Source organism: Pseudophryne corroboree, chromosome 1, assembly GCF_028390025.1.
Source record: "Pseudophryne corroboree isolate aPseCor3 chromosome 1, aPseCor3.hap2, whole genome shotgun sequence".
Taxonomy (NCBI): domain Eukaryota; kingdom Metazoa; phylum Chordata; class Amphibia; order Anura; family Myobatrachidae; genus Pseudophryne; species Pseudophryne corroboree.
Window position 1 is genome coordinate 720,183,895 of NC_086444.1, and position 24,273 is coordinate 720,208,167.

The 24,273-nt window shown below is 45.0% G+C and overlaps 2 long non-coding RNA genes across 2 annotated transcripts; one reads left to right on the top strand and one right to left on the bottom strand.

The window, feature by feature from the left end:
- Positions 1-13,364: 13,364 nt before the first annotated feature.
- Positions 13,365-15,271, bottom strand: LOC134937623 (uncharacterized). Its single transcript, XR_010180578.1, has 3 exons — positions 14,971-15,271; positions 14,812-14,887; positions 13,365-14,012 (listed from the first exon to the last, which is right to left on the bottom strand). It is a non-coding gene; the product is annotated as an uncharacterized LOC134937623 (long non-coding RNA).
- Positions 15,272-16,195: 924 nt separating this feature from the next.
- On the top strand, positions 16,196-17,137 carry LOC134937735 (uncharacterized). The gene is made up of 3 exons (XR_010180581.1): positions 16,196-16,604; positions 16,686-16,908; positions 17,010-17,137. It is a non-coding gene; the product is annotated as an uncharacterized LOC134937735 (long non-coding RNA).
- Positions 17,138-24,273: the final 7,136 nt, after the last annotated feature.

Sequence of the window (24,273 nt, forward strand, 5' to 3'; positions counted from 1 at the left end):
GTTTCTACATTGAAATAACAGAGCTTGCGCCATAACTTTCCACTTATGCAGGTATGTGAGGTTAAAGGGGTCTGGGACTCCAGGTCGACAACAAAAAGGTCGACACACCTTAGGCCGACGCCAATTGGTCGACACGCCTTAGGTCGACATTGACAAAATGTCGGCATGGACAAAAGGTCGACAGGAACAAGGTCGACATGGAAAAGGGTCGACATGAGTTTTTTATGTTTTTTTGGTGTCGTTTTCTTCGTAGAGTGACCGGGAACCCCAATTAGTGCACCGCGTTCGCTCGCCATGCTTTGGGCATGGTGCCTTCGCTCCGCTCCGCTTCGCTCGGCACAGATTACCGTTCCAATCGTAGTCCACGTGGATCATTAAGTATGAAAAGGTTCCAAAAAAGAAAAAAATTGTGAAAAACTCATGTCGACCTTTTTCCATGTCGACCTTGTTCCTGTCGACCTTTTGTCCACGTCGACCTTTTGTCCTCCTCTCCCATCTACATCTCTGACCTTATCTCCTTTTACACTCCCACCCATCCTCTTCGCTCTGCTAATGAGTGCCGACTCTCCTGTCTTCTGATTACTTCCTCCCACTCCTACCTCCAAGATTTTTCACGTGCTGCACCCTTACTCTGGAATTCTCTACCTCTCCCCCTCAGACTCTCCAGATCTCTATAGAACTTCAAACGGGCTCTCAAGACCCACTTCTTTACCAAACCCAGCCAAATCTCATCCTAACCCTCTGTCCCACGCTGGTCTACCCCATCTGTGTCACCCCTGTCTGCCCCTCCCCTTTAGAATGTAAGCTCTCACGAGTAGGGCCCTCTTCCCTCATGTGATTATCCTTTTCTTACTTTAATAATCCTCAACTGTCCAAATCCTACAGTTCTCGGCCACCTTGATACTTATCTCAGTGTCGTCTACTAATGTAGTAATGCTTAGTTACCCTTTACTTGTCCGATATTGTCTTCAACTGTGAGTCACTGTTTTCCTGTTTTGATTATGTGCATATGTACTCTGTAATTGGTCGCTGCAGAACCCTTCTGGCACCATATAAATAAAGGATAATAATAATAATAATAATAATGTACATACCAGAGGATTACATGGCAAAATACCAGTGGATTTATAATCCATAATACATACTTAAATAGATATTGTACAGCTATTGATAAATATAATGCTTAATTGACAATAAGAAATAAGGACAGGACACAAGAAATATTTTTAATAATTTCTTTATTTCTAAAAACATTTCTTTCTCATCAAGTCACAGAATTTTCTGACCTTTGGAGATAATTCAGATCTGATTGCAGTAAATTTGTTAGTTAATGGGTAAAACCATAAGGCTAATTCAGACCTGATCGCTGCTGTGCGTTTTTGCACAGAGGGCGATCAGGTCTGAACTGCGCATGTGCAGGCACCGCAGTGCGCCGGCGCATGCCAGAGATGCGACCTTCATCTCAGCCCAGCGATCGTGTCACAACTGAGGGCCTGAGCTGACGGGAGGCAGCCTCAGTTGTAGGGGCTGAGATGTACCGGAACCTGGGAGGTTGTATCAGACCCCTGGACATGTAAGTAACATGAATAATAACTGCCCGAAGGCGTGACCACGACAACTTGGATAAAAGTCAATGATGTTTATTATGACAACTCCGCAACACAGCAGCAGTAAAAGAAAACGTAAAAGTCAGCAAAGAATAAATACAGTTCCTGGGTACTACAGGATGGCAGGAGCCACAGGGCACTGGTAGTGTGAGATAGTTCTTATGATCTTCTAGATGGAAAGTCCTTACCAGGCCCGACTGTAGCAATGGAGATAACCCAGGATTGTGCCAGCTGGTGTTCCAGGAAATGCTGGGTTGCTGAAGATAAAACAGCTGCTGTGGATACTGGCTGGAACCAGACTGTTGTTAGCACGGAGTGGATACTGGCTGGAACCAGTTAAATAATAAATGAACTTGGGAGCGATGAAATATGAACTGAAATGTAGAACTTGAGAGCGGAGAAATAGTAATACCGGTGGAGAGTGGTAAAGTGTAGAAAGGACACCGGCCCTTTAAGGGAAGCTGTACTCTGCTGGAAGCTGAGCTGGAAGCAGGTAATGTTGTAGCTGGAAACAGATGAATCCACAATGGATTGGAGAGTCAGGCTACACCGCAGGTGGAATGCTGGTGCGGGTCTCTATGGTGGAAGTCTTGAGACAGGAGCTGGAACCTGGAAGACAATCACAGGAGAGAGACAAACAGGAACTAGGTTTGACAATCAAAGCACCGACGCCTTCCTTGCTCAGGCACAGTGTATTTATACCTGCAGCAAGGAAGGGATTGGCTAGGCAATTATGCAGATTAACAATACTGACAACAGATTGGAGGAAATGATCAGCTGACAGAATCCAAGATGGCTGCGCCCATGCAGACACTTGGAGGGAAGTTTGGTTTGTAATCCATGTGGTAATGAAAACAGTAATGGCGGCGCCGGCCACTGGAGACAGGAGACGCCAGGCTGACAAGTGCACATCCAACCACGCGGACACAGCGGAGGCCGCGGCTGACGTAATCGCCACTCTGACACTCTGCATGCAGAAGCTCAGGGACGGCGGCGGAGGCCGCGGGAGACGCCATGCCAGATGTAATAAGGCGTTACTGTGACAGCGTCTCAGAGAGACAGGAGAGGATGCAGGAATGTGAACATTAGGATAACAGATGGGATCCGGTCCTGGAGCGCTGAGCCAGCCTTAGGAGGCATCTGATGGGTAAGAAATGGCGTCCAGATACCCGGATCGTGACAGCACCCCCCCCTTTAGGAGTGGCCCCAGGACACTTCTTTGGCTTTTGAGGAAACTTGGAATGGAATCTCCGGACCAAGGCAGGAGCATGGACATCAGAAGCATTGGTCCATGAACGTTCCTCAGGGCCGTAACCCTTCCAGTCAATAAGATACTGTAGTTGACCGTAACGGTGACGTGAGTCCAGGATCTTGGCCACTTCATACTCAACGCCTCGTTGAGTTTGGACTTTCGGAGTTGGAGGAAGTGAGGAATGAAACCGATTCAAGATCAGCGGTTTCAACAGGGAAACATGGAATGTCCTGGGTATTTTTAAGAAGGGAGGCAACTGGAGTCTGTAAGCAACAGGATTGATGACTTGTTCAATCTTGAAAGGACCGATATAGCGAGGTGCAAACTTCATACTGGGAACTCTTAACCTCAAATTCTTCGTGGATAACCATACCCGATCACCCACCTTGAGAGCAGGAACTGCTCGACGCTTCTTATCCGCAAACTTCTTGTACCTGAACGATGCCTTGAGCAGAGCTGATCGTACGCTCTTCCAGATATTGGCAAACTGATGCAAGGTGATATCCACTGCGGGAACGGAAGTTGCTGGAAGCGGTTGGAACTCAGGAACTTTAGGGTGGAATCCAAAGTTAGTGAAGAATGGTGTTGAAGCAGATGAAGAATGATACTGGTTGTTATGACAGAACTCGGCCCAGGGAAGTAATTGAACCCAGTCATCTTGAGAGGAGGACACATAGATGCGGAGGAAGGCCTCCAAGTCCTGATTCACCCTCTCGGTTTGACCATTGGTCTGAGGATGGTAAGCCGTGGAAAACTTTAGCTTGACTTGGAGGACTTGACATAAACTTCGCCAGAATTTGGCTGTGAATTGAACTCCTCGATCTGAGATAATTTCTTCAGGAAGACCGTGGAGTCGGAAGATCTCTTGTATGAATACTTGAGCCAACTTGGAAGCTGACGGAAGACCGGTGAGAGGAATGAAGTGTGCCATCTTGGTGAACCGGTCAACTACCACCCAGATGGTATTGAACTTGTTGCACATGGGTAAGTCTGTAATGAAATCCATCGACAAGTGGGTCCATGGTCGACGGGGAACGGATAGTGGAACCAGTTGCCCCGCAGGCGACTGGCGGGATACTTTATGTTGGGCACACTTTGGGCAAGATGCAATAAACTCCAAGACGTCCTTTTTCAGAGTTGGCCACCAATAGGACCTAGAGATAAACTCCAGGGTTTTTTGGATACCTGTATGTCCGGCAAAACGGGAAGCATGGGCCCAATGCATGAGCTTCTTCCTTAGCATCGGCTTCACAAAACTTTTCCCTGATGGGGGCGTAGAGTCCATCCCTACCGTGGAGAATGCCAACGGATTTATAATAGGATGCTTGTCTGAAGACTCTGACTCATTTTCTTGCTCCCATGAGCGGGAAAGGGCATCGGCCTTGCGATTCTGAGAGCCCGGACAGAACTGGAGTTTAAAGTCGAACCTGGAAAAGAAAAGTGCCCATCTGGCCTGACGAGGGTTGAGACATTGTGCGCCCTTCAGGTATAAAAGGTTCTTGTGGTCTGTAAGTATGGTGATTGAATGAGAAGCTCCCTCCAACAGATACCTCCACTCTTCTAGAGCGAGCTTGATGGCTAGCAACTCCTGGTCGCCAATGGCATAGTTGCGCTCAGCTGGGGAGAACTTCCGGGAGAAGAAACTGCAAGGGTGTAAATGGCCATCTTTAGCCCTCTGAGATAACACCGCTCCTACTCCAACGGAGGAGGCATCCACCTCTAAGATGAAAGGAGAGTCGATGTCAGGCTGTTTCAGAACAGGCGCAGAGATGAACCTTTGTTTTAAAAGATGAAATGCTTGCATGGCTTCTTCAGACCACTTGGACGGGTTAGCACCCTTCTTAGTGAAAGCAGTAATAGGCGCCACAATGGTGGAAAAGTCTCGTATAAACTTTCGGTAATAGTTGGCGAACCCTAAGAACCTCTGGACCCCTTTGAGGGTTAAGGGTACCGGCCAATTTTGGATTGCTTGTAGTTTCTCAGGATCCATCTCTAGTCCGGAACCGGACACAATGTACCCTAGAAACGGAATGGACTTAACTTCAAAGACGCATTTTTCTAATTTGCAATAGAGATGATTGACACGGAGACGGGACAGAACCTCTTTAACCCAAAAACGATGTTCCTCTAAATCGTTGGCAAAAATTAGGATATCGTCTAGATAGACCACGACATGACGGTATAGAATGTCTCTGAAGATCTCATTGACAAAATGCTGGAAGACAGCTGGAGCATTGCTCAATCCGAAGGGCATGACGAGGTACTCATAATGTCCGTCACGGGTGTTAAAGGCGGTCTTCCACTCGTCACCCTCACGGATCCGGATGAGATTGTATGCACCTCGCAAGTCCAGCTTTGTAAAGATGGTAGCTCCGCTAACTCTGTCAAAGAGCTCAGTAATCAGGGGTAAAGGATAACGGTTCTTGATGGTAATGTCGTTCAAACCTCTGTAGTCGATGCACGGCCGCAGACCACCATCTTTCTTTTTTACAAAAAAGAAGCCTGCGCCGGCTGGAGAAGAAGAAGGTCGAATGAACCCCTTTGCTAGGTTCTCTTTAATATATTCCTCCATAGAATGCGTCTCAGGCAGAGACAACGGATAAGTTCGGCCTCGAGGTGGAACCTTCCCTGGAACGAGATCAATCGGACAGTCCCATTCTCTATGAGGAGGAAGGATATCAGCAGAAGCTTTACTGAACACATCCGTGAAATCTTGATATGGAGGAGGTGGAACATCAGACGACCTGGGGGAGGAAGAACAGACAGGCAATACTTTAAACAAACATGTCTCAGCACAGGAGGAACCCCATGCCAGGATTTGCGTAGTCGTCCAATCAATTGTAGGATTGTGAAGACGGAGCCATGGAAGGCCCAGGACCACAGGATGTTTGGCTCTTGGAATCACTAAAAAAGAAATAAGTTCGGAATGAAGAACTCCCACTCTCAGACGAACTGGTAGAGTCCTTAAAGAAATGACTGCATCAAAAATTTTGCTGCCATCCACGGCAGTTAAAGAAATGGACGAAGGAAGTCTCTCGGTGGGTAGGGACCACCGTTTAACATAGGCTTCGGTAATAAAGTTCCCAGCTGCTCCGGAATCAAGGAGGGCAATGACGTTCCGATAACGTTGAGCAACTTGAAGCGAGACTGGGAGATTACAATCTTGAGGAGATGGAGAGGAGATCATTACTCCTAGCCGGCCCTCTCCTTGGCGAGCTAGGATTTGGAGTTTCCCGGACGTTTGGGACAGGCATTAATGGTGTGAGACGGAGCTGCACAATAGAGACAGAGAAACTCGGAGAGACGTCTTCGGCGCTCAGCAGGAGTTAAACGGGAACGGCCAAGTTGCATGGGCTCATCTTTAGCTGGTGACAGTTGACGAGGAGGAGGAGCAGAAGATTTTGGAGCAGATGATCTTCCACGCTCAGTTGCTCTCTCTCTGAAACGTAAATCAACTTTCGTGCAGAGTGAGATTAGCTCATCTAACTTAGAAGGTAAGTCTCTGGTAGCTAACTCATCTTTAATACGCTCAGATAAGCCATGCCAGAATGCAGCATACAGGGCCTCGTCGTTCCATGCCAGTTCGGATGCCAGGATCTGGAACTGTATCAGATATTGTCCTACAGTACGTGACCCCTGGCGTAAACGGAGAATCTCGGATGAAGCTGAGGTTACCCGGCCTGGCTCGTCGAAGATGCGCCTGAATGTTGACACGAAGGCAGTGTAGGAAGATAGCAGGGTGTCGGACCTCTCCCATAACGGTGATGCCCAATCAAGGGCTGAGCCACTGAGAAGAGAAATAATGTAGGCAATTTTTGTACGGTCACTGGGAAAATTGCCAGGTTGTAGCTCAAACTGAATCTCACACTGGTTGAGAAATCCCCTGCAGAATCTTGGAGATCCGTCAAATTTTGCTGGCGTTGGAAGATGAAGACGTGGAGCAGAAATGGGTAAGGTGGGTGGGGTTATAGCTGGAGTCACTGTGGTTGACGCACCAGACGCGCCTGATCCACGGAGAGTTGTCTGAATCCCATCCAGCCGAGTAGAGAGATCCTGGAGACAGCGGATGATGTGGCCCTGTGCAGCCTCCTGATGTTCTAGTCGGGCTGCCAGTTCTTGCATCGGCCTGGCCGCTTGATCCTGGTCTCCGGCTGGATTCATTAGGTCAGTGCTTACTGTCACAACTGAGGGCCTGAGCTGACGGGAGGCAGCCTCAGTTGTAGGGGCTGAGATGTACCGGAACCTGGGAGGTTGTATCAGACCCCTGGACATGTAAGTAACATGAATAATAACTGCCCGAAGGCGTGACCACGACAACTTGGATAAAAGTCAATGATGTTTATTATGACAACTCCGCAACACAGCAGCAGTAAAAGAAAACGTAAAAGTCAGCAAAGAATAAATACAGTTCCTGGGTACTACAGGATGGCAGGAGCCACAGGGCACTGGTAGTGTGAGATAGTTCTTATGATCTTCTAGATGGAAAGTCCTTACCAGGCCCGACTGTAGCAATGGAGATAACCCAGGATTGTGCCAGCTGGTGTTCCAGGAAAAGCTGGGTTGCTGAAGATAAAACAGCTGCTGTGGATACTGGCTGGAACCAGACTGTTGTTAGCACGGAGTGGATACTGGCTGGAACCAGTTAAATAATAAATGAACTTGGGAGCGATGAAATATGAACTGAAATGTAGAACTTGAGAGCGGAGAAATAATAATACCGGTGGAGAGTGGTAAAGTGTAGAAAGGACACCGGCCCTTTAAGGGAAGCTGTACTCTGCTGGAAGCTGAGCTGGAAGCAGGTAATGTTGTAGCTGGAAACAGATGAATCCACAATGGATTGGAGAGTCAGGCTACACCGCAGGTGGAATGCTGGTGCGGGTCTCTATGGTGGAAGTCTTGAGACAGGAGCTGGAACCTGGAAGACAATCACAGGAGAGAGACAAACAGGAACTAGGTTTGACAATCAAAGCACTGACGCCTACCTTGCTCAGGCACAGTGTATTTATACCTGCAGCAAGGAAGGGATTGGCTAGGCAATTATGCAGATTAACAATACTGACAACAGATTGGAGGAAATGATCAGCTGACAGAATCCAAGATGGCTGCGCCCATGCAGACACTTGGAGGGAAGTTTGGTTTGTAATCCATGTGGTAATGAAAACAGTAATGGCGGCGCCGGCCACTGGAGACAGGAGACGCCAGGCTGACAAGTGCACATCCAACCACGCGGACACAGCGGAGGCCGCGGCTGACGTAATCGCCACTCTGACACTCTGCATGCAGAAGCTCAGGGACGGCGGCGGAGGCCGCGGGAGACGCCATGCCAGATGTAATAAGGCGTTACTGTGACAGCGTCTCAGAGAGACAGGAGAGGATGCAGGAATGTGAACATTAGGATAACAGATGGGATCCGGTCCTGGAGCGCTGAGCCAGCCTTAGGAGGCATCTGATGGGTAAGAAATGGCGTCCAGATACCCGGATCGTGACAGATCGCCTCTGCTTCATTGACAGGCAGAGGTGTTTGCTGGACAGGAGGGGGCGGGCCAGCAGCGTTTTGGGGGTGTGGTCAAGACAACACAGGCGTGCCTGGACCGTGCGGGGGGCAGGCTGCGACGGCTGCATGACGTCACACACAGCCACTGCGACCTGGAGAGCGACAGATAGCTCCCTGCCAGGGCGCAGGAGCTGCGCTGGTAGGGAGCTACTCTTCAGGTACAAAAGCAATGCCGCCGTGCAATGCTTTTGTACCTGTGCAAGGGGGGAGCAGAGCAAGACATGCGGGGCGGACTAGCCCTGTGCTGGGCTTCCCCCCACATGTCAGGGTGGCTGATTGTAGCCGTGCACTACGATCAGGTCTGAATTAGGCCCATGTGCACTGCAGGGGGGGCAGATATAATGTTTGCAGAGAGAGTTAGATTTGGGTGGGTTAGGGTGGTCTTCTGTATACTGGCGCCGGGAGCCCGACAGCCGGCATACCGACACTTATTTTCCCTCGTGGGGGTCCACGACCCCCATAGAGGGAGAATAAAATAGTGTGGCGCGCGTAGCGCGCCACCGTGCCCGTAGCGTGGCGAGCGCAGCGAGCCCGCAAGGGGCTCATTTGCTCTCGCCACACTGTCGGTAAGCCGGCGGTCGGGCTCCCGGCGCCGGTATGCAGGTCGCCGGGAGCCCGACCGCCGGCCAGCCGTAGTGAACCCGGGTGGGTTATATTGTTTCTGTGCAGGGTAAATACTGGCTGCTTTATTTTTACACTGCAATTTAGATTTCAGTTTGAACACACCCTACCCAAATCTAACTCTCTCTGCACATGTTACATTTGCCTTACCTGCAGTGCACATGGTTTTGCCCATTTGCTAACAAATTTGCTGCTGCGATCAGATCTGAATTAGGCCCTTTGACACTTTGCTTTATTTAGCCTCATAGTGGGCAAATTGGAAATTTAAATAGAAATACAAGATTAACAGGTAATGTTAATGTGCGGTATTGTTGATAATTTTTAATATATAAATAAAAGTTATATTTTAACCACTTCCATGGCAGAAGCAACCATGCCTGCAAGTGCTTTATCTGACCTGGTCGCACAGGATAAACAGTGTTAGCAGCGGCAGGGAAGGGAAACCGGAAGGTCCCTCTGCTTCCCTGCCCTCTCCCCTACTGATTGCTGTGCTGCCGATCACTGCTGATCAGTCAGCACGGCGGGATCCTCCCCCCCCCCCTCCAGCGGCTGCAGACAATAGCAGCCGCTGGGGAAGTGTAAATTAACCCCCCAAGACCCCCTGTGTACCTGGAGGCTATCCCAGCTTTCAAAATGAAAGCTGCGATGGTCGCGATGTTTCCGATGGTCACGATGTTCCCAATCAATGTTTCGATGTTTAAAAATATATTTATATAGATATATATACAAACAGAAAGTTCAGCACTCAACATAGCAAGCTCACTTATCCTCACAACATCAATACCTTTAAAAGGGGTGGTCTTCTGTATGCCGACTGACGGGATCCCGGCGCACAGTATACCGGCGCCGGGATCCTGACAGCCGGCATACCGACACTTATTCTACCTCGTGGGGGTCCACGACCTCCCTGGAGGGAGAATAAAATAGTGTGGCGCGCGTAGCGTGGCGAGCGCAGCGAGCCCGCAAGGGGCTCATTTGCGCTCGCCACACTGTCGGTAAGCCGGCGGTCGGGCTCCCGGCGCCGGTATGCTGGTCGCCGGGAGTCCGACTGCCGGCATATCGTAGTGAACCCCTTTAAAAGCCATAAGATGCATGGCAGATACACATTAAACCTAGTGGGCATGTGTGCAGTATATTATGTGTGATACAGTTGCCAGGTTTTAATTTTAGAGACTTTGTGATAGTGTAGGACCTGCATGAAGATGGGGTACCTTGGCGAGCGGTTTGCAGGCTTCCGTGCATTGGCCAATTCACTAACTAAACCCCCATCATTTATTTATTGATGTTGTGAGGATAAGTGAGCTTGCTATGGTGAGTGCTGAACTTTCTGTTTGTATATATTTGGGTTGGTGGCCATGGGCTGCATGCACCCCACCCTATGAGTGGTGAGTGCAGATATTGCACCCCGCTTCTGGGGTGGCGAGTGCTGTGGTTTTCTAGATTTGTTTGTATATAGATATATATATAGATATATAGATATATATTCTTTTTTTTTCTTTTTTTTACTAAAATCATTTTGGATAGGGTTAAATTCATGTTCTTCAGCTAATTCACCCATAAAAAAAACCGACAATTTTGGAGTGGTTTTTGGCTAAATAAATCGTCAGTTAAGTGGTTAAGGTTAACATAGAGAAAATGTGCCCCCAACACTAATCGAATTCCTTTTTTCTTTATATTGATCTAGGGTTCTAAACACTTATGTTCTCCAGCTGACATGTTTCCACCCCTCAAAGAGGTCTTTATGAAGTGCCTTGACAAAAACCCCTTTGAGGGGTGGAAACGAGTTGGCGTTGCCAGGAGGGATCAACATGACATCCGTCAGGCAATGTCCAGGCGCTTACACTTAGACCAGTGTTTTTCAACCACTGTGCCGAGCAGTCTCCAGGTGTGCCGCCATAGAAGCACAGCCAGGCCCGTCAGTGTTTTGCCGCTACTAAGTCCCTGGGACGAGCAATACTGGTGGGTTTAGTGGTTGCAGAGCCAGTTCTAATTTTGGGCCTGGGCAGTGTTGGGCTCTTCTGGCTCTCTCAGATGTGGCTAAGGCGTTACCTATGAAGAAGCTGCGACATGACATCCTAGGACACGCAACGGCACCATGCATCACCATTATATTTGAATGTGCCTTGGCAATATTTAAATCTTGTTCAGTGTGCTGTGAGTTGTAAATGGTTGAAAATCTCTGACTTAGACGGAGTCCCGATAATCAGGAGCCTTCCTCAGCAGTATCGTTCTTTAACGTAGTGTGGATCCCAGCGGGGAACAAAGGTGCCCAGCCTCTTGCAACTAAGTACAGCCCCGATATTTAGGAGCCTTGCTCGGCAGGGGACATCCTGAAGTAGTATATGTCTCGACTACATTGCTTTTTAGCAAGAACTTCTGTGAATGTATGTTCGGGAAGCATATACTACATCAATGGGGGACCCTGTAGAGCAAGGCTCCTAAATATCGGTACTCCGTCAAATTGTAATAGCCCGGTCAGCACTTGACATTCCTCTGATGTGAAACAAAAAATAGTCATAGGCGCTGTACTGAATAATGCTGATACAATAATGTATATCAACAGCAACCTGGGAAAGAGGATTGCCTTTTGAAAAAGCTGCCCTGCTGTGCAGCGATACGCATGAAGGTTACAGGTGTACTACACTATTCCCGGTGGACGCTGAATATTCACTTTATTGCCACGTGGTATACTGGTGCCGGACCCACGGGTAATACCTACTGTATAGCCAGGCACCACTGCCCTACAGAGCTCAGATCATTTCAGCCTCCGGTGGTCACTAGCTTAAGACTGAAGCGCTCTCACTGCCCGTCACATCTCCCATTACCCGACAACTGCTTCCAGCTGCAGTGCTGATTACAGCACACCAAGGATTAATTTGGAGGCTACTAAGCCACTTATGGGCTCAGCGGTGAGATAACACATTTATATCTGGCTACATTCATTCACTCAGGTGACATACCAGCGGATCTGGCAGGCTCTATTAAATCTGAGTGCCACTGCTGTTTCCCTATGGACAGCTGACCAAGCGGTAATATATCCAATACCACTGTACACCTAGTGCACTTGAAGTTCTACTCATTCAGCGAATAGGCTCTCATTTTATTTAATTCTGTATTCCTTGCATTTATTCTGTGAGCTATACCATGTTATTTTTATATGTCTGTTAAGTATATATATATATATATATATATATATATACTGTGGTTGTTCCGGCGGCACTCAAGCAGTCTGGACAAGTAAGTAAATGCTAGGATCTTTATTACTAGACCATCCAAAGGCGTTTCGGGGTTCTACCCCGTCGTCAGGGACAAAGTGTTCACAATAAGCACAATACAAGACACACTTATATACACATACCAACATCTGAAACAAATTAAAATTAGAATTAACATAAAGCGGAGCTCACCTGCCGGACACGTTCGGCTTCAGCCACCCCCATGCACGCCAAACAAGGAGCGCTTGAAGATGACGTCAGCCGGCATCGCCGGACACGTGAGGACCGCACCAAGAGCTTGTTGCTAAGTGAACCTAAACAAAACACAAACCAATACTATAAGGCGGACATATTACTTTCACCACCGTGCAACAATAAACATTTAAAATAACAAGCCCATATAACAGTACACGAACTCCTATTAATTACGGGCCACTGATGTTTGCCTGATCATTTAAATTTGCTGAGAACTAGATTTCATGCTAATATCATCATATATTTATATCATAAGGTATTATATTATAAACCAGTAGGGAGTGATATACAAGTCAACTGAACTTCTCAAAGGCTATATATATATATATTTAAAGTATTAATGTAGTCACCTATATCACAAAAAGGATTGTAACCCGAGGTGTTCATTTAAACCCCCCGGTGCTATGGTGTTCAATATGAATATCCACCTGCTTTCCCTTTGTAATAATATCTTCCCTCTATTACCTCCTCTATGGGAGGGTGGCACATGATCTATGATAATAGCTGGAATGCTGGCTACACTATGACGAGCCTGTATGCAATGAAAAAGAAAATGGAGGACAAACGCCTAATGGTGCAGTATTTTTACACTTGGTTTTATAATGCGACACTCATATAGGTATTCTGCGTACCAGGTTAGAGATGAGAGCCACTGACATGAGAGTAGGTGCACGAGACCTTATATGCTGTGAGCAACGGATTGAAGATCGAAAACAACAGTATTTGATGTGCATGATAGAAAACCCCTCATCTGGTACGCAGAATACCTATATGAGTGTTGTCGCATTATAAAACCAAGTGTAAAAATACTGCACCATTAGGCGCTCATCCTCCATTTTCTTTTTCCAGATTTCAATTCCACTAAAACCTAGTGGCCCTTCGAAGGACTGAGCTGCCATCCATAGGACCACCTGTGGAGTCCGTGTGCTAAAGTTAACAGACTACAAGAAAGACTTATTATATATTTACTGTAGACAGAGGGAAAGTAGCGCATTGACCACTTTCGTTTTTCATATATATATATATAAAATAGTGTAATTCCTTAAAGCGCTCTTAGTATATAACTACTGAAGTTTTGTTTACTTTATATCAGTTAGTAGATTCTAAATTAATAAAAATCAATACTACTATATTTCAAAAAAGGCAGGCTTCATCACAGAGCGGATCCCTGGTCGACAAAGATCAATATACATTAGAGATAAAAAAAGATATCTCTGTGGAGCACACTTATTTTATAAACTGATATGATTAGATCATTTTTACCGGATAGTTTATAAAGAGAGGATGACCTTACACATATAAACACCCATATTTAAAACACATACATCTTTTTATTGTTAGAACAATATAGTTCAAATTCACATTTGCATTAAAAAGGATTGGTAATAAACATTTCTTTTACATTGAAAATACAATTGTTTGTTTCAACGTTGTTTATGTAAAAAAATAATAAATAAAAGAGCTTTCATCCAAGCGTTTCGTCTTATAGCGACTTCTTCAGGGGTGTTCTTTGGGGTGTGATCAAAAAATATAAATAAAAAATAAAATATATGTAAATAAAAAGAAACATTGATAAAGAGAGGAATATGCATATCAAAAATAATCATAATGTCCATATTTGAACAAACTGATGTTGTATATATCATTAATGATTTTATGAATTATAAAAAAACTTTTCTTATAATTTCTTATACATTATTTAGATTTTACCTATTTATAACATCACATACCACATATTATAATAATGGTTGTCTACTGAATCACTCCATAGTCAATTGATCAATCAATATATTAGTACTTACTTCTAAATACCAGCTCTTTGTTTATTTTGAAAAGCTGTATCATTCATAGAGAATAAGGGCTTTAATTGAAACAATTATTGTGCATATTTGAGAAAAAGACCAAATTTAAATATATATACTATTTTTTTTTGTCCACTTATTTATTATGACACTTCTTTTGTTTGAATATACTTACTAGGAATTGTTTGTAAAAATGAATTAGAAAACTTGAGAAAAGAGGCTCCCATGATATAATGACATTTAGTGGGTTTTCTTATTTAAGGCCACCCTACATGGAAATATAAATATATATATATATCCTTTTGATTTAAATTTTCAGTAATGTAATCATCTAATAAAAAATTCTACAATACTTAATGGTGAATTATATTTTTCTCCAAATTACGTATATGTAAGTTTTTTTATCAAGCCTCGTTAAGTTTTTATTCCTAACAAAAACAAAGCATTAATGTAAATTCCCCTTTAGACCGCAATAAAGTAGGGATATATTTTTAACATAGCTTACCCGCAGTTTTTCTATATGTCTGTATAACACAAGAATCCACCTATGGACTGGATGTGATCAATCCCCTTTTGTTTTCCTATTAAGAACAATGTATTACTTAATATCTTATTACTTTATCTAATATGAAATAAGATCAAAAAAATGGGCATAATAGCTTACCAGCAATAGTCCTATAGGTCTGCATGCATAGGGATCCAATAGTGAAATGATAGCTAAGCTCACAATCTCCCTATTTAAGCTCCCCAACCCATTACATCACTTCCTATCCTTTTTTTTTGATTACTTAATTGATATGTTTAATCAAAGTATTTATTTTATACTTAAAATTAAAATGAAGGAGCCTTTATTTAATAAAATTACTTTATTAGTGGTTTCTGATACAGGCAAAAGTGTTATCAGGCAGGAGTAACCAAATAATTCAAACTTAAATCCAAATTGATGTTTAATTAGCATCACAGGAGTAAAGAGATGCTTCCTGTATGTGTTCCAAGCCTCTCTATGGCGGGCGTGACGTCATCACGCACGTCACGTTGCCCAGCAACTATTGGAGTATTCAGTAACTGTCTCGTGTATCACAGGAGCGGAGAAGCTGCTTCCTGTGTGCATTCAGATCACCTTGTGAACGGGCGTGACGTCAGCGCGTACGTCCCGTCACTTAACAACTAAATTCTGCATCCAGGATAAGCGCTACTCAGAGCACTTCCTGTATGCAGTCACCTAGCAACAGTGGGAGTATTCAATAACTGTCTCGTGTGTCACAGGAGCGGAGAAGCCACTTCCTATGTATATTCAGATAACCTTGTGATCGGGCGTGACGTCAGCGCGTACGTCCCGTCACTTAGCAACCATATTAAGCATACAGGATAAGCGCTGCTGAGAGCGCTTCCTGTATGCGGTCGCTTAGCAACAGTGTTATACATACAGGATAAGCGCTACTCAGAGCGCTTCCTGTATGTGGTCCCCGTCTCCCCACAGAGTGTGAGGCATTCTTTTGCGCATGCTCAGGCCAACTCCATACAAATTCTATTACTTATACTGCGTGCCTCGTTGTTATAATTATATACTAACAGAGACTAGATCCGGAATACATCACAGTAATATATATATAAAAACAGGAACTATAACTAAGATATATCATAGTTATAAACATATGGGGGTTATAACTAAAATTAACTAAGTATTAATTATCTAAATGATTTTCAATGACCTCATAATGTATTGATTAAAACACATTGACTTAATGTGATCACAACTATATATTAATTAATATTTTTTACATTAACACTGTGTGAATTTTTTTTATTGAACTAATATGTCTAATAGTGAATAAACTATTGATTTAATTACTGTAAATTATTTTGTTGTTCCTCATTGTGATCAAATAATTATATTATGTAAAGTGAGATAATATTAAGTGATAAATTTTATAAATGATGACGTCACGCCCGCCAAAGGGAGGCTTGGAACACATACAGGAAGCATCTCTTTGCTCCTGTGATGCTAAGTAAACATCAATTTGGATTTAAGTTTGAATTATTTGGTTACTCCTGCCTGATAACACTTTTGCCTGTATCAGAAACCACTAATAAAGTAATTTTATTAAATAAAGGCTCCTTCATTTCAATTTTAAGTATAAAATAAATACTTTGATTAAACATATCAATTAAGCAATCAATAAAAAAAAGGATAGGAAGTGATGTAATGGGTTGGGGAGCTTAAATAGGGAGATTGTGAGCTCAGCTATTATTCCACTATTGGATCCCTATGCATGCAGACCTATAGGACTATTGCTGGTAAGCTATTATGGCCATTTTTTTGATCTTATTTCATTTTAGATAAAAATAAGATATTAAGTAATACATTGTTCTTAATAGGAAAACAAAAGGGGATTGATCACATCCAGTCCATAGGTGGATTCTTGTGTTATACAGACATATAGAAAAACTGCGGGTAAGCTATGTTAAAAATATATCCCTACTTTATTGCGGTCTAAAGGGGAATTTACATTAATGCTTTGTTTTTGTTAGGAATAAAAACTTAACGAGGCTTGATAAACAACTCATATATACGTAATTTGGAGAGAAAAATAATTCACCAGTATGTATTGTAGAATTTTTTTATTAGATGATTACATTACTGAAAATTTAAATCAAACCCTAAGGATATATATATATATATATATTTATATTTCCATGTAGGGTGGCCTTAAATAAGAAACCCCACTAAATGTCATCATATCATGGGAGCCTCTTTTCTCAAGTTTTCTAATTCATTTTACAAACAATTCCTAGTAAGTATATTCAAACAAAAGAAGTGTCATAATAAATAAGTGGACAAAAAAATTAGTATATATATTTAAATTTGGTCTTTTTCTCAAATATGCACAATAATTGTTTCAATTAAAGCCCTTATTCTCTATGAATGACACAGCTTTTCAAAATAAACAAAGAGCTGGTATTTAGAAGTAAGTACTAATATATTGATTGATCAATTGACTATGGAGTGATTCAGTAGACAACCATTATTATAATATGTGGTATGTGATGTTATAAATAAGTAAAATCTATATAATGTATAAGAAATTATAAGAAAAGTTTTTTATAATTAATAAAATCATTAATGATATATACAACATCAGTTTGTTCAAATATGGACATTATGATTATTTTTGATATGCATATTCCTCTCTTTATCAATGTTCCTTTTTATTTACATATATTTTATTTTTTATTTTTTGATCACACCCCGAAGAACACCCCTGAAGAAGTCGCTATAAGATGAAATGCGTTGGCTGAAAGCTCTTTTATTTATTATAATTTTTTTACATAAACAACGTTGAAACAAACAATTGTATTTTCAATGTAAAAGAAATGTTTATTACCAATCCTTTTTAATGCAAATGTGAATTTGAACTATATTGTTCTAACAATAAAAAGATGTATGTGGTTTAAATATGGGTGTTTATATGTGTAAGGTCATCCTCTCTTTATAAACTATCCGGTAAAAATAATCTAATCATATCAGTTTATAAAATAAGTGCGCTCCACAGAGATATCTTTATATACACTGCTCAAAAAAATAAAGGGAACACTAAAATAACACATCCTAGATCTGAATGAATGAAATATTCTTATTAAATACTTTGTTCTTTACATACTTGAATGTGCTGAGAACAAAATCACACAAAAATTATCAATGGAAATCAAATGTCTTAACCCATGGAGGTCTGGATTTGGAGTCACCCTCAAAATTAAAGTGAAAAAACACACTACAGGCTGATCCAACTTTGATGTAATGTCCTTAAAACAAGTCAAAATGAGGCTCAGTAGTGTGTGTGGCCTCCACGTGCCTGTATGACCTCCCTGCAACCCACACAAGTGGCTCTGGTAGTGCAGCTCATCCAGGATGGCACATCAATGCGAGCTGTGGCAAGAAGGTTTGCTGTGTCTGTCAGCGTAGAGTCCAGAGCATGGAGGCACTACCAGGAGACAGGCCAGTACATCAGGAGACGTGGAGGAGGCCGTAGGAGGGCAACAACCCTTGCATGGAATCTTTCTGTATTGCAGAGCCACGTAGGAGGCAACCATCTTTCCCAGAAGGCGAATGCACTGATGAACCGAAACTCGGGCTGGCTTCAGGACATCCCGGACCATTGATTGGATCACCAAAGCTTTCTCCACTGATAGAAACACCCTCTGCACTTCCATGTCGAGTATCATCCCCAGGAAGGGCAGTCTCCTTGTCGGCTTCTAATGTGACTTTGGAAGGTTCAGGATCCACCCATGACCAGTGAAGGTTAGGTTCTCCACACTTTTCTTGGATTCTGCATCCGCAGTCTATTGGTGTAGGGATAGGTAAAACAACCTTTTTTGACAACCTAGACACAGAAGCGTCCACTATAGGTGGGTTTTCCCATTTCTTTCTATCATCTTCAGGGAAAGGGAAAGCAATGAAAATTCTTTAAGGGATCTGGAATTTTTTCTCTGGGTTTTCCCAGCACTTTTCAAATAAGGAGTTTAATTCCTTAGAAGCAGGGAAGGAAAGCGAGGATTTCTTATTTAAGGCAAAATAAGTCTCCTCTTCCTGCTCAAGTACGTTCTAAGTAATATGCAAAACATCCCTAATGGCTTGAATCATTAGTTGCACCCCTTTAGCAAGGGATGCATCTCCCCCCTGCATATCCCCATCACCGTCCACAGTATCAGAGTCGGTATCAGTATCAGCTTGCATTATCTGGGCAAGTGTACGCTTTTGTGGGTATGTAGGTGGGTTTTTAGACAGTGGGGGCTGAATACATCAGAACCTCCACAGATTTTCTCAGAAACTGCGTCTCTTTTTCAATATGTGACGTCCTTGTTGAAATTTGGGACATCATCTCCCCCCATGCGGGTTCGGATCCAGAAGGCTGAGAAAGTATATTGCAGTCTTGAGTACATGGAATAGACTCCTCAGGAGAAGATAAACACTCTGCAGCACAGGACACAGAGTCCTTGGACATAGTAATGTGGGATTTACACACTTACACACGAACATGTCAGACACAGTTTCCTCTAGAGTACCTTCAGAGAGTCACAGAGTATAAGGAGCCAGCTAACCACGCGCCCTCTTAGTTTTTCATTATGATAAAAACCCAGCGCTGACTAGCTAACCTTAATAGGCTAACTAGTCCCTAATTACACTCCCCCCCCCCCCCTGTCTATAACACCCTGGTGGAGTTATGTGGAGGGCAGCGCTCCCTGTCAGCGTTCTGTCTGTTGATCTGCAGGGAGAAACTGCCGCTGGTGAGTGCTGGATCTGCTCTGAGAAGCACCGCCCCCCGCAATGGCAAGCGGCTCTCCCGCACTTATTTTTTATACTGGCTGAGGAATTTGTGCATTAGCCACTAGCCATTAGCTATTTACCAGTGTAGGGTTTGCGCGCTGGCTCAGGACGCCCCTCCAGCGCCGACATACATAAGATGTTCCAGAGCCTTCCATGGAGCGCAGCTCGCGCTCCTACCCTTGTGCCGCCATACCCGCCGAAGACCCGCTAACTGGGACGCCGGCGCTGTACTCACCACTCTTCTAACTTCTGGCTCTGTTAGGGGGTGGCAGCCGTGCTACGGGAGTGAGCGGTCGCCTCGTGGGCTTGCGATCATTTCCCTCAGGAGCTCAATGTCCTGTCAGCGGAGTAGAGAACCATTAACTCTTTATTAAGTTGGTTCCTACTCTCCCCCTAAGTCTCACAAAGCAGGGAGACTGTTGCCAGCAGCCTTCCTGTAAAATAATAAACTCTAGAAAACACTGAACCAAGAGAACTCCTGGGAGGTCCCCTAGCTGTGACCGCTTCCTCCGGGCACAATTTCTAAACTGAGTCTGCTAGGAGGGGCATAGAGGGATGGGCCAGCCCACACTATTAAACTCTTAAAGTGCCAGTGGCTCCTAGTGGACCAGTCTATACCCCATGATACTACATTGAACCCCAGCATCCTCTAGGACGTAAGAGAAAGACAATTTCTCCTCCCCCACAGCGCAATTCATCATCACATAACTGTCTGGTATTAAATGAGGAGACAGAAGGATCTGAGCAAGGCTACATCCACAGAAGATCTGTGATTAGTTCTCCAAGATGTTTGGAACAACCTCCCCGCAGAGTTCCTTCAAAAACCGTGCAAGAGCACACAAATAAAATAATTAAATAAAAATACATTAATAAAATAGTTCTTATCTGCTGTCAAATTCTATGTTTATGAATTGATGCTGTTTTGAAGACAAAGGGCCGTCAAGCCAAATATTGATTTAGATTTCTCTTCTGTTCATTCACTTTGCATTTTGTTACCTGATAAAAAATAAAGTATTACCACTTCTATTTTTGAAAGCATTCTTACTTTGCAGCATTTTTCCACACCATCTATATATTAAAATCCCAGTAAATCCAGCAAGATATTAACTTGTGTATATTCTCATTTTCAGAATTATCACTATAATTTGTTTATGGTATTGTGCTGCATAAATTCTTATTGAAGAACTAGGTGATTCATCGCGCCCTACGGGCGCTCTTCACACCGTCGTAAGGGGCTACGCCCCCTTAACCCTTGCACACCCTTGTGGCGTGCAATGTTTTTATTATATGGAGTATTACATCCAATCATAATTGTGTGAGTGGCTAAATATTGCACGGACAAAAGGCGTGCATTGGTTAAGGGGTGAAAGCCCCTTGCAACGGCGTGAACAGCGCACGCAGGGCCTGGTGAATCACCTAGTAGGTGCTTTGGTTGGGGGAGTAGGGGGTGCGGGGAAGAGGCGGATGGGATCCTGGGGTGCCATGGGGAGGGGGGCGGTTGCGGTGGTGCCGCAGGTGGGGGAGGGTGTGTGGGTGCCGCGGGTGGTGGTCCGGAGCCGCTGCGGGTGGGGGAGGAGCAGTTGCGGGGTTGCCCCAGGTGGGGGAGGGGTGGATGCAATGGTGTGGCGGGAGGCACGGGTGCGGGGTCGCTGTGGGTGGGGGAGGGGGTCCGGAGCTTTCGTGGGCGCTGGAGGGGGTGTGTGGGGGTGCCGCAGATGGGGCTCGGAGGCACTGTGAGTGGGGGAAGAGCAGGTAATGCTTATCCTGTTTCTCCTCCTGTCAGCAGCTAAGCTGCTGTCCTCCCTTTGGCAGTGGGTCTCCAGGAGACTCGCACAGCAGCCAGTCACTATTGTTTGCGCCGGTGTCCCAACGCGCTGCATTACAGGGAAGAAGATGTACGCAATAAACTACAGCTCCCAGCAGCCCTAAGGGGTGTAATGCTTCGGTGCTAAGGACTGCTGACAGCTGTAGTTTATGTAGTGCATCTACTTCCCTGTATTGCGGCGCATTGGGACACTGGTGCTAACAATAGTGACTGGCTGGCAGAACTGTGTGACTGGCTGAATCATTGTAAAAGGTGAGAGTGCTGTGCAGTGTTAGTGTCAGTGACACTACACACAGGCCGGCGCTAGCTGCTCAGCAAAGGGATGCAGTGCAGGGAGGCACCAGGAAGGAGAGGCGTTCTCCCTGCTCTGCATCCATGTGCTGAGCTGCTGCTGCTATCCCTGCTGCTGCCGGCTGCTGTCACACATGCAGCAGTGCCGGCAGCACAAAGCCTCCTCTCCCCCCTCCCCTGTGTGACATTCAGTGGCCGGGAGGGAGCCAAACTGGGCAGAGCTAGATGGGAGTAAGGGGTGGAGCTACACGGGACCGTGCTGCAGCAGGAGGATGAGCTGCTTCAGCTTTGGCCAGCCAGACTTCATTCGATAAGAGTCTGGAAAGAGAGTGAGTGTGTGTGTGTATATACAGTGTCTGTGTATACTGTATATATGTGTGACTGTGTATGTGTGTAATGTATGTACAGTATGTATGTGTTTGTATATATGTGTCTGTTGTGTGTGTGTGTGTGTGCGTGTGTGTATGTGTGACTGCTGCATAATGTGTAAGTGTTGCTGGTACAGGGGGCGTTACGTGTGTAAGCGACACTGGTACAGAGGGTGTTACGTGTGTAAGCAGCACTGGTACAGGGGGCGTTACGTGTGTAAGCGACACTGGTACAGAGGGCGTTATGTGTGTAAACGGTACTGGGAGAGGGGGCATTACATGTGTAAGCATCACTGGTACAGGTGGCGTTACGTGTGTAAGCGTCACTGGTAGAGGGGGGCGTTATGTGTGTAAGCGTCACTGGTACAGGGGGCGTTTTACGTGTGTAAGCGTCACTGGTACAGGGGGGGCATGACATGTGTAAGCGTCACTGGTTCAGGGGGCATTACATGTGTAAGTGTCTCTACTACAGGGGTCATTATGTGCGCTGTGCGTTTGTAAAGTGTGCGAGGGTACAAATTTATAGTTTGGAGGGGGCGCCGAACACCCTAGCACCGGGCCAGACTGCACACCCACTGCACTGCACAGCACTGTCACCTTTTACATTGATTCAGCATCCAGACATTACCCTCCGCGATATCACGCTCTCTATCCGTTACATTAACCATCTCGGGGCTTCCAGGCCAGCAGGCCAGGTGCTGTGTTGCGGAGTCAGGGCCTCTGGGGATCTGGGTGCGGCTGTTGTGGGGAGGCACTTCTGTGAACTCACACGCAGAGCAGGCTCCCTGGCTCAGAGAGTATGCGGCGCAGGGAGGCCTATGAAAGTCTTCCGGTGCAGCGCTTTCATACACATCTATGCCAGTGGCCGCAGCAGCTTTTGTTCCACCTGCGGCGCGGCTAGGGAGTGGGGATTGTCGATGCCGGAGGGGGCAGGTGAACTGGCAGCAGGACATTTGTGGTCATTCCGAGTTGATCGCTCGCTAGCAGTTTTTAGCAGCCGTGCAAACGCTATGCCGCCGGCCACTGGGTGTGTATTTTAGCTTAGCAGAAGTGGGAAAGAAGGGATCGGAGAGCGGGTACAAAAATTTTTTGTGTAGCTTCAGAGTAGCTTCAGACCTACTCAGCGTTTGCGATCACTTCAAATCAGGAACTGAATGATCTGACGTCATGAACACGCCCTGCGTTCGCCCAGCCATGCCTGTTTTTTTTTCCAAACACTCCCTGAAAACGGTCAGTTGACACCCAGAAACGCCCACTTCCTGTCAATCACTCTGCGGCTGCCTATGCGACTGAAAAGCATCATCGCTAGACCCTGTGTAAAACTACATAGTTCATTGTAATCGTAAGCCGCATATGTGCATTGCGCTGCATACGCCTGTGCAGAAGTGCAGAGTTTTTGCCTGATCGCTGCAAAGCGAACGAATGCAGCTAGCGATCAACTCGGAATGACTCCCATAGGACACTGCAGTAAAGGATTGTTTTTTACCCTATATGCAGCACAGAGACTTGCTGCAGATGCAGTGGCATACCCTCCAGCTGCACCTTTTTGGCAGGTACAGTCCCTTTTTTATGGTCTGTACCGTTTATTGACTCTCCAAGCTTCCATTGAAAGTATAGGGAAAGGGGCGTGGCCACACAGCTGCAGCCGTGGCCACGCCCCCTTTTCGAATGTGTATCAATGTTTATGTGTAAATTGTTGGAGGGTATGTTGCTGCAGATGCAGTGGGCCTATTTTGGGGTGTGGGGCTGGAGCTGCAGCTCCATCAGTCCCATTGCTAATCCTGCTCTGTGAAAACACAGCAGGCAAAGGGCAGAGCCTCCCATTGGATGTAACCTGTGTGGGAGGGCGTTTCTCGCCCAATCAGCTGTGGGCTGGGTGTGATAGACCTGCCACTAACCCAATGAGAGCTCCTAGCCACGCCCAGCGTTAGAAACCCAGGCACAGAATCACAGGGCTATTATATAGGAGATACGTTATTATTAAAGCATAAAGATCTAAACTTTGTTAATTATTAAACACAGATGTAATCACACACTGCTTTTGCAGTCTTTTTTTTTTTTTAATATAACACACGTCCACACTTTCGTGCTGATTCTTTGTTCTTTTTACCTTTTGGATTTTAATCATTATCTGGATTATATTTATTTTTACAACTG